The sequence below is a fragment of the Ranitomeya imitator genome, chromosome 8 (assembly GCF_032444005.1).
Source record: "Ranitomeya imitator isolate aRanImi1 chromosome 8, aRanImi1.pri, whole genome shotgun sequence".
Classification (NCBI taxonomy): Eukaryota; Metazoa; Chordata; class Amphibia; order Anura; family Dendrobatidae; genus Ranitomeya; species Ranitomeya imitator.
In genome coordinates this window covers 162,335,666-162,347,570 of record NC_091289.1, presented here as the reverse complement: position 1 = coordinate 162,347,570, position 11,905 = coordinate 162,335,666, and positions in this window count along the sequence as shown.

Here is an 11,905-nt window from a genome sequence, read left to right as displayed (position 1 = left end):
TTCACTTTGTACAGAAAAAAACATCTCGTCATTCATTAACCAAACTACCCAATTTATTAATAAATATAGAAGTAAATTTGTGACAAGGGTTGTGTAATATTTGTGTGCAGGTGAAAATTGGGCCCCCCAAAGTCAATGTTACTGGTAGACCCTTGGCACCCCAGTCCGACACTGTTTACAGGAGCATAAGGTCGGAGACCCAGGCCTCTCTACCTTTTAGAGTACCCCCACAACAGGGATAGTTAGAGTCCCAGGGACAGTTTGAAGTTACCTTTAAAAATGTTTTAAAGTGAGAGGGTCCCCACTTACAATGTGCTATTGCTATTCAGCTAACAACTCTTTAGCTCCTCAATGTACCAGCATTTATGTGCAAGTGCTACTGTAGGACCCCATAAAGTTATGTCCCTGCTTAACGAGAATCTGTGTGTAGGATTTTGTTCCCCAAGCTAGTTAGGCCTCTTTCACACTTACGTCTTTGAGCTCTCGTCGAAATCCGTCGATTTTTGAAAAAACAGGATCCAGCAAATTTTTCTGCTGGATCTTGTTTTTTTCCCATAGACTTGTATTAGCGACGGATTGTGACGGATGGCCTTCCGTTTCATCCGTCGGGCACTGGATCCGTCGGAAAATTGCTGTCCATCGGGCGGAGACAACGCGCAGAGGAATGGTTTTTCTGCACGTCGGAAAATCGCTCAGCGACGGGTCCTGCGCTGCCCGTTGTTGGCTATAATGGAAGCCTATGGGCGCAAGACCCGTCACTGACTGTCATAACCAGGAATCCAGCGATGGGTTCCGTCTTTTTAAACTGAGCATGCGTGGAAGAATGTCCGGTCAGGGAAATTCTCTCTCGCTTGCTCTCTCTCTCTTTTTTACTATTGATGCTGCCTATGCAGCATCAATAGTAACAAGATATAATGTTAAAAATAAAAAATCGCAATATTCTCACCTTCCGGCGTCCCGCACAGTGTTACCTATGCTCGCGATGCTCCCGGCATCTGGCGTTCCCAGTAATGCATTACAAAATGACCCGATGACGTCACGGTCTTGCGAGACCGCTACATCATCACAGGTCATTGTAACGCAAGGCATTACTGGGAACGCCAGCTGCCGGGAGCATCGTGAGCATCGGTAACGCTGCGCGGGACGCCAAAAGGTGAGAATATTGCGATTTTTTTTTCCTTATTATTTTTAACCTGGGTTGTGTTGTGTATGCGTTTTCGCAGCGGAAAACCGCTGCGAAGACGCATACAGAATAGGTGCACATAGCCTCGACGGGTCCATCAGAAAAACGGGCCCAGTGCACCCGTTTTTTTTACAATCTGCACAGGATCCGTCATTTCAACATCTTGACGGATCCTGTGCAGATTGTAAAAACGGAAGCGTGAAAGAAGCCTTAGACGCACATGTAGCTTTTTCAAAGACAAGTCCAGCAATACCTATACATGGCCAGTCCGTTGCTCCATTACTGAGGAATCAGCGTTTGAATTGATATGCCAGTATGGCTGAAGCACTATGGTAGATCTGAAGCCTCTGTCTACTTTCTGCAGGAGATCACCTCCTTAGCATGCAGCACAGGACTTAAAGGGACACTGTCACCTGAATTTGGAGGGAACAATCTTCAGCCATGGAGGCGGGGTTTTGGGGTGTTTGATTCACCCTTTCCTTACCCGCTGGCTGCATGCTGGCTGCAATATAGGATTGAAGTTCATTCTCTGTCCTCCATAGTACACGCCTGCGCAAGGCAAGATTGCAGACTGTGCAGGCATGTACTACGGAGGACAGAGAATGAACTTCAATCCAATATTGCAGCCAGCATGCAGCCAGCGGGTAAGGAAAGGGTGAATCAAACACCCAAAAACCCCGCCTCCATAGCTGAAGATTGTTCCCTCCAAATTCAGGTGACAGAGTCCCTTTAAGGATCTTGCCATTAAAGGCTCCAAGAAAACCTTTAATCACAGACAAGAGAGCAATCAAGAAACAGAGAAGAGCCAAGGACTTGAGAAGCAATCAGTGGCGTAGGAAGGGGGGTGCGGTCCGCCCCGGGCGGCACAATGCTGGGGGCGGCCGGCGCTGCAGGAGAAGAAGATAAAAAAAAAAAAAAAAAAAGACGCCCCTTTAAATCTTCGGGCGGCGCCGTCCGCCGCCACGACCAGGGCCAGCTCCCCCCACCCCCGGGTCCCGCCCCCGCCCCCCGCTCTAATACTCACCTCTCCTGGTTCCTGCGGCTTCAGCGTCCTCTGACTCTGCGACGTCTCAGAGCAGAGGGCGCGATGACGTCACTACTGTGCGCGCCGCTTTGCCTCTCTGTCCTGAGCGTCGCAGAGCCGGAGAGACGCTGACTGCACCGGACCTGCGCTAGGAACGGGAGAGGTGAGGATTTTACTTTTTTTTTTTTTTCTTTATGTCTGACTGTCTGGGGCTGGGGCAATGCTGGAGACCATGGGGCAGATTGCTGGACACACTGGGGCAGTACTGGAGACCATGGGGCAGATTGCTGGACACACTGGGGCAATACAGGAGACTATGGGGCAGATTGCTGGACACACTGGGGCAATACAGGAGACTATGGGGCAGATTGCTGGACACACTGGGGCAATACAGGAGACCATGGGGCAGATTGCTGGACACACTGGGGCAATACAGGAGACCATGGGGCAGATTGCTGGACACACTGGGGCAATACAGGAGACTATGGGGCAGATTGCTGGACACACTGGGGCAATACAGGAGACCATGGGGCAGATTGCTGGACACACTGGGGCAATACAGGAGACCATGGGGCAGATTGCTGGACACACTGGGGCAATACAGGAGACTATAGGGCAGATTGCTGGACACACTGGGGCAATACAGGAGACTATGGGGCAGATTGCTGGACACACTGGGGCAATACAGGAGACCATGGGGCAGATTGCTGGACACACTGGGGCAATACTGGAGACCATGGGGCAGAATGCTGGACACACTGGGGCAATACTGGAGACCATGGGGCAGAATGCTGGACACACTGGGGCAATACTGGAGACCATGGGGCAGAATGCTGGACACACTGGGGCAATACTGGAGACCATGGGGCAGAATGCTGGACACACTGGGGCAATACTGGAGACCATGGGGCAGAATGCTGGACACACTGGGGCAATACTGGAGACCATGGGGCAGAATGCTGGACACACTGGGGCAGTACAGGAGACTATGGGGCAGAATGCTGGACACACTGAATACTGGAGACCATGGGGCAGATCTCAGGACACATTGAGGCAATGCTGGAGACCCTGGGGCAGACTTCTGGACATACTGGGGCAATACTGGAGACCATGGGGCAGATTGCTGGACACACTGGGGCAATACTGGAGACCATGGGGCAGAATGCTGGACACACTGGGGCAATACAGGAGACCATGGGGCAGATTGCTGGACACACTGGGGCAATACTGGAGACCATGGGGCAGTACAGGAGACTATGGGGCAGAATGCTGGACACACTGAATACTGGAGACCATGGGGCAGATTTCAGGACACATTGAGGCAATGCTGGAGACCCTGGGGCAGACTTCTGGACATACTGGGGCAATACTGGAGACCATGGGGCAGATTGCTGGACACACCGGGGCAATACTGGAGACCATGGGGCAGAATGCTGGACACACTGGGGCAATACAGGAGACCATGGGGCAGATTGCTGGACACACTGGGGCAATACTGGAGACCCTGGGGCAGATTGCTGGACACACTGGGGCAATACTGGAGACCCTGGGGCAGATTTCTGGACACATTGAGGCAATGCTGGAGACCCTGGGGCAGACTTCTGGACACACTGGGGCAATGCTGGACACTGGGGCAGATTGCTGGACACACTGGGGGTAATATACTGGACACACTGGGGCAATGCTGGACACTGGGGGTAATATGCTGGACACACTGGGGCAGACTGCTGGACACACTGGGGAAAGGCTGGACACTGGGGCAGATTGCTGGACACACTGAGGGCAGATTGCTGGACACACTGGGGGTAATATGCTGGACACACTGGGGCAGATTGCTGGACAACATGGGGGTAATATGCTGGACACACTGGGGCAGATTGCTGGACAACATGGGGGTAATATGCTGGACACACTGGGGGCAGGACTTGAGGCATGGGCAGAATGTAGATACGGGGCATGATTGGAGACACGGGGCAGGATTGGATCATGGGGCAGGACGGATACGATGGAGGCTGGTGGGGCAGGATGGGGAGATCATATGGGGTAGAATGGATACTCATGAGGGCAGGATACGACAACATATGGCTGGAGCCAGGAATGAGATAAACGGGGCCAGGGTGGGGAATATTATTACCATAGGGGATAATTAAGGGATATTGTTACTGCAGTGATGTATTTATTTTATTTTTTGAGTATACTGTTTTAAATGGGGGGGCGGTCCTGTTACTGTGCAGAGTGATACTATGTCGCCTTCTTCATGTGGTGTAATGTAGAAGTTGTGAAAAATTAAGTAATGTGTTCTGCAAGCGGAGCTCGAGATAACTGTGTTATTTCCTGCAGAAACGAGTCCTGGCTGGAAGGAATGATGGCGGTCTGTGCTGGATGAAAGATGAAGGACTTCACCTAGAGACGTCACTGGTGAGTCAGTGTTACCTATACACTGACACTATACACTGTATACTATATAGAGGTCCTGTATATAATGTCACCAGTGATCTCTGTATTACCTCTACACAGACACTGCATACTAAGTACAGATCTCCTGTGAATACTGGCACTTATGGTGATAGTATTGTGGTTTTTTTTTTATTACTGATCAGTATTGTAGTATTCAGTCACTATGTGGTGGTAATATGTGGTCTGGAAATGGTGCGGTGGTATTTGTCCCTTGTATGTAGTATTATTCGGTCACTATGTGGCCTGGTCATGGTGTGGTGGTATTAAGTCACAGGTGTGGCATGTGGGGGTGACACCATTAGGCCCAGTTTAAGTTCTACAAAACAGGAAAACCATTTTTGGTAACCTTTGTGTGTATTGAGCTGGGGGGGGCGCCAAACTCGGGAACAGCCCCGGGCGGCAAAAGCTCTAGCTACGCCTCTGGAAGCAATCCAAGTGTTTCGCCCAGGGAAGGGACTGACATCCATGTCTTGTCCCTCATGAAGAATATACCCTTATTTCTTTTCTGTATTATTCCATTTTTCACCAACTACCTTCTTAAAGGGGTTGTCTACCCTTGGGGGCAATTTTTTTTATTTTTACTTAAATCCAATTGTAATCATGTTTTTTGTTTAGTTCAATTAAAACTTTTGCACTGTTTGGCTTTCACAGCCTCTTTGTTTCCCTGCACATTCAACTTTGATGTGGTCTATGTCATAAATCAACTGAAAATGGCAGATAAAAGTTACAAATCCTCCTGTTAGACCCTCAGTACCAGCTCCCGGCCAGATTATCAGTTAACTCGTTCTGCTGTCAGAATTAGACAGTGTAACACAGGGGCTTTAGAAGGCAATCGGTGCACAATATCTAATAACAACCGATTGTAAAAATGATTTTTATCCCAAAATATACTCATTCAAGGGAGCAAAAATCGCCAGCAGACGTGGACTACCCCTGTAAATCTATATATTCCTGATATCGCCGCCTGGAAGATATCTGTTGAACATGGATCAAAATGTATTTTTTCAAATCGTTGGTCGTGATCTGGCTGATTACAAGTGATTATTTCTGATGTGCACTTGCCCTTGGAATCTCCTATTGGTTAATAAATTAATACTTGATGTTTTAACGCAGAGATGAAGTGGATTTTTATATGCCGCTTTATGCAGAACAATCCTACAGGCTCTCCGGTCACATAAGGGTAAAGTAAAGAGCGGGGCCGGTGTCACTCGATGATAATTGGAAATCAATTAGTCTCCACCAATAGGAAAGCCCCACAGCTCACAGCCTGAGGCCCAATTTCCTCCTCGGTCCGACTGCAGAGAGCGGAAGATCTGCAGCTTATGGAGCCCTTTAATTGCGCTCAGAAGGGAACACCTGTAGTCCCTAATTACACATAAAATCTCCGCGCCCCTGGAAGCATCTGTGCAGCTTCTAGTCTTATTCTTTGATATTTTTTTTTTGGAGTGTGGCTTTTTTTTACCCCTCACAGTCAGGTAAAATCTAGGGTGACAAAAGAAACAATAGGACATCAATGGCATCCATAAGGGTGGAAGTGACCCGAATACAAAGCCTGTAAGGAGGAGGGTGAATAGGATTTATACCAATGCAAGAGCGCTCTCTGCTGGTAGTTGTTGGGAAATGTATGAGTAAAGAACAGCTTTTCATTTCTTAGCAATCTTTAGGTGCACACGACTGATGTCTCCACATATGTGAAAAACAATCGAAGGCTTTGATCAGCGTGGCATCAGTTTTTCTCATGCATGGAGAGAAAATAAAAAAGGTTTCTCCACCTTGTCCTTTATGTCATGCCATGAAAATAAGACCATACTTGGATGTCATCCCAGTCCAATTTTTTTCACGGACCCATAGTCTTGTATTACTGATTTTGATCCGACCCCTTGCATCAAAATCGGACTTGCGCACAGCCTCAGAGAGTATCGGTACACCGTGCCATCTGTGAAAACCAGGGATAGCACTTGTATGAGAAAATCAGCACGAGCCCTTCCATGTATAGGTTTTCTTCCATCTTCTCTTAAATACGACACAAGTTTGCACAAGTACCTCGACGCGCGTTTCACCGCTCTGGGCTTTGTCAGGTGGACCTTATGTCTCTTTTTTCCAGGATATTTTTTAATCCTATATGATCAATTTTCCATCTTCATCCTGATTGATGTATTGTTTTAGCAGACCTTCTGCCATTTATACGCTTATTGTTCTTTTGATTATTATGCTGATATCTGAGCCGGTAAGGTTTACAGTAGCTCCCAGAATTGGAAGCTCCATTTCTATTTCCTCCATGAAAGTGAGAACTTTCAGTGAACATTTCGATGTGGCATCTGCTATGTAAACCACAAGCTCCATGGGGGACTAGGAGACCCAGCTGGTGTCGCTGCGGGACACATGTTCAGCTGTGATTTCCGCACATGATGAGTATCTGTGTTCTTGTTAGCTGCAGATTTTAAATCATGATTTGGCCAATGATAATGGCTAACCAGAGCAATGAGGGTTTCATATAAATTAGTTTGGTCAAGTCCTCTTGGCCAATTAGAAAAGCTGAAAGACTTCATGTGTGGGGATATTATGTAAATCAGCATATTTGATCAGCTAAAAATTCTCTTAATGAAAATCCATCACCAGGTTTTTGCTCCGCCCATCTGAGAGCGGCAGGATGTAGGGGCAGAAACCCTGATTCCAGCGATGTGTCACTTACTGGGCTGCTTGCTGTAGTTTTCATAAAATCCCTGTTTTCTCTGCTGCAGATCCACCCCTTCTCTGAATGCTGTGCTCTGTATAACCCCACCCACACCACTGATTGGCTGCTTTCTGTGTACACTGAGCATAGGCAGAAATTTGCCAATCAGTGGTGGAGGTGGGATTATACAGAGCTCATGACTATGGAGGACTACCTGGCAGTAAATTTACTAGTCCTCTAGTGATAATCTACTGCTGACAAAACAGACCTTTTATAAAAACTACAGCGAGCAGCCCAGTAAGGGACACATTGCTGGAATCAGGGTCTCTGCCCCTACATTATGATGCTCTCAGATTAAGTTGCAAAAACCTGGGGAAAGATTGTTTTCAAACGTTTTTTTTTTTAAATTTTGACGAAACATGTCTCTTTGAACATGCAAGCTTTAACCCTTTCATGACTAGGCGATTTTCTGCTTTTACACCTATTTTTCCTCCCCTTCTTCCAAGAGCCATACATTTTTATTGTTTTCAGCTGACATAGCTGTACGAGGGTTTTTGTTTTGTTTTTTTATGGGACGAGTTGTAGTTTTCAATGACATCATTAATTTTACCATACAATGTACTTAAAAAGAAGATAAATCCAAGTGGGATAAAATGGTGAAACCCCCCAAAAATCTGACAATTCTTCAATTCATTTAGGGCGTTCATCGTGGTGTAAGAATGACCAGGAAACCCGATTCTTCAGGACTGTATGATCCCAAACTTGTAAAGTCTTTTTCATTTAAACAGTCAATAAAAAAAAATCTGAAATTTGTAAAAAAAAGAAAAGAATAGTAGTGTCTCCATTTTTGAGACCTGTGACATTTTCATGGAGTTGTGTGAGAGATTGTTTTTTATGTGTTGAACTGACCTTTTTCGTGATCCATTTTGGGGCAGACATGATGTTTTGATAATTACTTATTGCATTTTTGGTGGCGCTACGGAGATTGAAAATTTGCAATTCTGGTGTTTTAATTTATTTTTATCTTAATGGCTTTTACCATATGCGTTATCCAATTAGATATTTTGATAGCCTTTAAGTTTATAAGTTTACAGACTTTAACATACCAAATATGCTTTTTTTATTTTTTTAGTGGGGGGAAAAGTGGGTAATTTTTAATTTTAATACATAAAATATTTTTAAACACAGTTCTTGCCTTCATAGGTTGGAATGGCAGCTCATTGGCACCCTGCGGTCACGCTATGGGGGCCAATGTAACATAAATCCAGACTACACAGCAGCGATGGAATCTTGGCTTTGATCTCTACTATTGCTGGCAGATGCTCCCTGTGTAACACAGCTGGCATCTGCCACATATGGTGTAGGCTCAGCTCCTGATCCATACACAGGGATTCAACTTTGGACAAAGTAAGAAATAAGTGAAAAAATGAAGAACAATTATGTCTACTCATTGTGGTTCCAGTGGTCTCCAGGATGGCACACCTGACTACCTGTTCTCCAGGAACCTCACTGATAAGGACTGTGATTTTTTTTACCCAGTATAACATTTTATTAAGTGGGACACCCATTTAAGGCCTGTCCCACACGTCCAGATAATTCCGGTACCGGAAAAAATCGGTACCGGAGTTATCCGTGTCCGTGAGCTCACGTAGGCCATCCGTGTGGCACACGAGTGGCACACGTGTGCCGCCCGTGTGCCGACTGGGTACCACACGGAGCGTGCAGGAGCCAGCGCTAGAGATAAGCGCTGTCCCCTGCATCTGGTGCTGAAGCCGCCATTCATATCTTCTCTCCAGCAGCGTTCGCTGGAAAGAAGATATGAAAAATCCTTTTTTTTTTTTTCGTGTTTTAAATAAAGATCCCTGTCCCCCTATGGGAGGTGGAGCCGCATATTCATGACTGTAATCGGCGGCACCACGTGACCGCTCATACAGGAGAAGCTGCGGCGAGGACAGGACGCTGCGAGGGAGCCGGGTGAGTATTTTATTAACAGCGGGTGGGCGCACAGGGGGTGGGAGGGGGGTGGGGACAGGGATCTTTATTTAAAACACGAAAAAAAAAAAAAAAAAAGGATTTTTCATATCTTCTTTCCAGCGAACGCTGCTGCAGGGAAGATATGAATGGCGGCTTCAGCACCAGATGCAGGGGACAGCGCTTACTGTAGCGCTGTCTCCTGCACGGCACACGGACTGCACACGGACTCTGTCCGTGTGCGGTACGTGTTTTACACAGACCCATTGACTTTAATGGGTCCGTGTAATCCGTGCGCTCCCACGAACACTGACATGTCTCTGTGTTTTGCACACGGACACATGGTCCGTGAAAATACGCTGACATGTGCAGAGACCCATTGATTTCAATGTGTCTGCGTGAGTCAGTGTCTCCGGTACGTGAGGAAACTGTCACCTCACGTACCGGAGCCACTGACGTGTGAAACCGTCCTAATTGTGTGTAACCATCACGCTTTTGCTAGAAGCAAGACTGCGAATGGCGAGACTGAAGGGAAGGGGAGCTCTGTCTCTAGGGAAATATTAAATGGGGCACCTCTGACAGTTGCCCTGTGCAACCCTAAGCTCCCTAAAGTCCCAAACGGGTTCTTTCAACCCATTGGGCAATCATGTTCCTATCCCTATCTTACCCTGAGAACGACCCTATCTAGTGCATAGGGCAGCAGGGAAACAGACAAGGATAAAAAGAAACAGCGATCATTCAACACTCTCTCACACTACAGACAGGGGAAGGATTAGGTGAGGCAAACCAAATAGGAGATAAGGTAAGGAAAAACACTCAAACTTCCCAACAGTTATCTCCAGAAACGACCCCTAGACGATCTCTCTTGACAATGCTCACACCTCCAGCTCCAAACCAGTTTATAGCAAGCTATCAGTGGCAACTACTCAAGCTAAGAGGTGAGTATGTATACCAGAGGGGAGTGGAGGAATCAGAACAGCTGACATAACGGAGAGCTCTAGGAGACAAACACAACTGTTTAACCCTTGCAACAAGGGAAATCTGCACAGCTAAGCGAAAGGCAAAGCAGATCCATCCAGTGCAGGTACACATGTAGCCAGATGCTGTGATCTTCTGAGCCCTCTCTATCGCAATATCCCTGTGACAGTAACAGGTTGATGTATACAGTAGGTTTGTGAGACAAGATTCAATATAACTTTTATCATTCTTGTGCTTAGGAGTCTGGTCCTCCTCAATGACTGCAATCAGTAAGTAGAACCGCCCACTGGACTCCTACAGCTGCAATGAGTAGGAATTTACTATAAATGAATGACAATCTATACTAAACCTTTTTCCCAAAAACCTGTGTATCACTTAGCTCAGTTTCTCCTTTCCTAAATCCTGCAGGCTGAATATCAGACAGCACATTAATTAGTAGCTTCACAAACTCATATTTACTGACGCTTAGGTGGAAAGTTTAGTCCAATAATAATGTCTACAAGATGTCCTACGTGCCAGATATTCACCTTTGGATTCTCTTTTGCTTTTCTGCAGGTTGTGATGTTCATAATGACTTGAGAGACACTTCTACCTACTAGGAGTAAGGAAGGACTTATTCTAGAGGTAGGGGCAGAGATGGCGGCATACTCTGGGCCTGTCTGACATAAATGGCACGGTTACAGACTTTGCATTGCATCCCAAGAATTATACTGGGGCTCAGCCTACATGGACTTTGAGAAAGATTATTTGTCTATGGGTCCTATTTAATTCTTAATTTCCACTGCAGCGAAGTGTGTGCGCACTTTTCCTGGGGACGTTGGTCTATTGTATGAGGGGTGCAGCAGAAGATCACGGTGATGGGCGCAAGCTCTGAGGACAAGTTTAGCCTCTTATGATTGACAGCAGCATTTAAGAAGTTAGGAATGGGGGATGGGCCCGGCAATGATAAGACTGGCCGGCACTGGTGCGGGAGATGAGCGCAGGCTATTTATATGAGGGGACTACTTTAATAAAGGGGTGTCCAGGTAGTGGGTCGTGGACAACACTTTAACATTTTGTATCGCTGTGTACGTCCAAACTAATAAAATCTTAAAATGTTTATCCCATACAGTGAACAGCAAAAGGTGAAAAAATCACAATGGCAGAATCGGTTTCTTTTCATGATGCCAATTCCATATATAATAAATCAAGACGAAAACTTGTCCCACAAGAAATGTCAGGAAAGTGCAACTATAATAAAATGACTAAACTAACAAGCGGTTAAAAAATATATATATATATTGTCTGTCTGTCTTTCTGTCTGTCTGTCCTGGAAATCCCGGCTCTCTGATTGGTCGAGGCCGCCAGGCCTCGACCAATCAGCAACGGGCACAGCGACGATGATGTCATAAAGGACGTAGAAATCCTGCGTCCGATTGGTCGAGGCCGCCAGGCCTCAACCAATCAGCAACGGGCACAGCGACGATGATGTCATAAAGGACGTAGAAATCCTGCGTCCGATTGGTCGAGGCCGCCAGGCCTCAACCAATCAGCAACGGGCACAGCGACGATGATGTCATAAAGGACGTAGACATCTCACGTTTCTGATTTAGCGACGGGCACAGTATCGACGTAGATG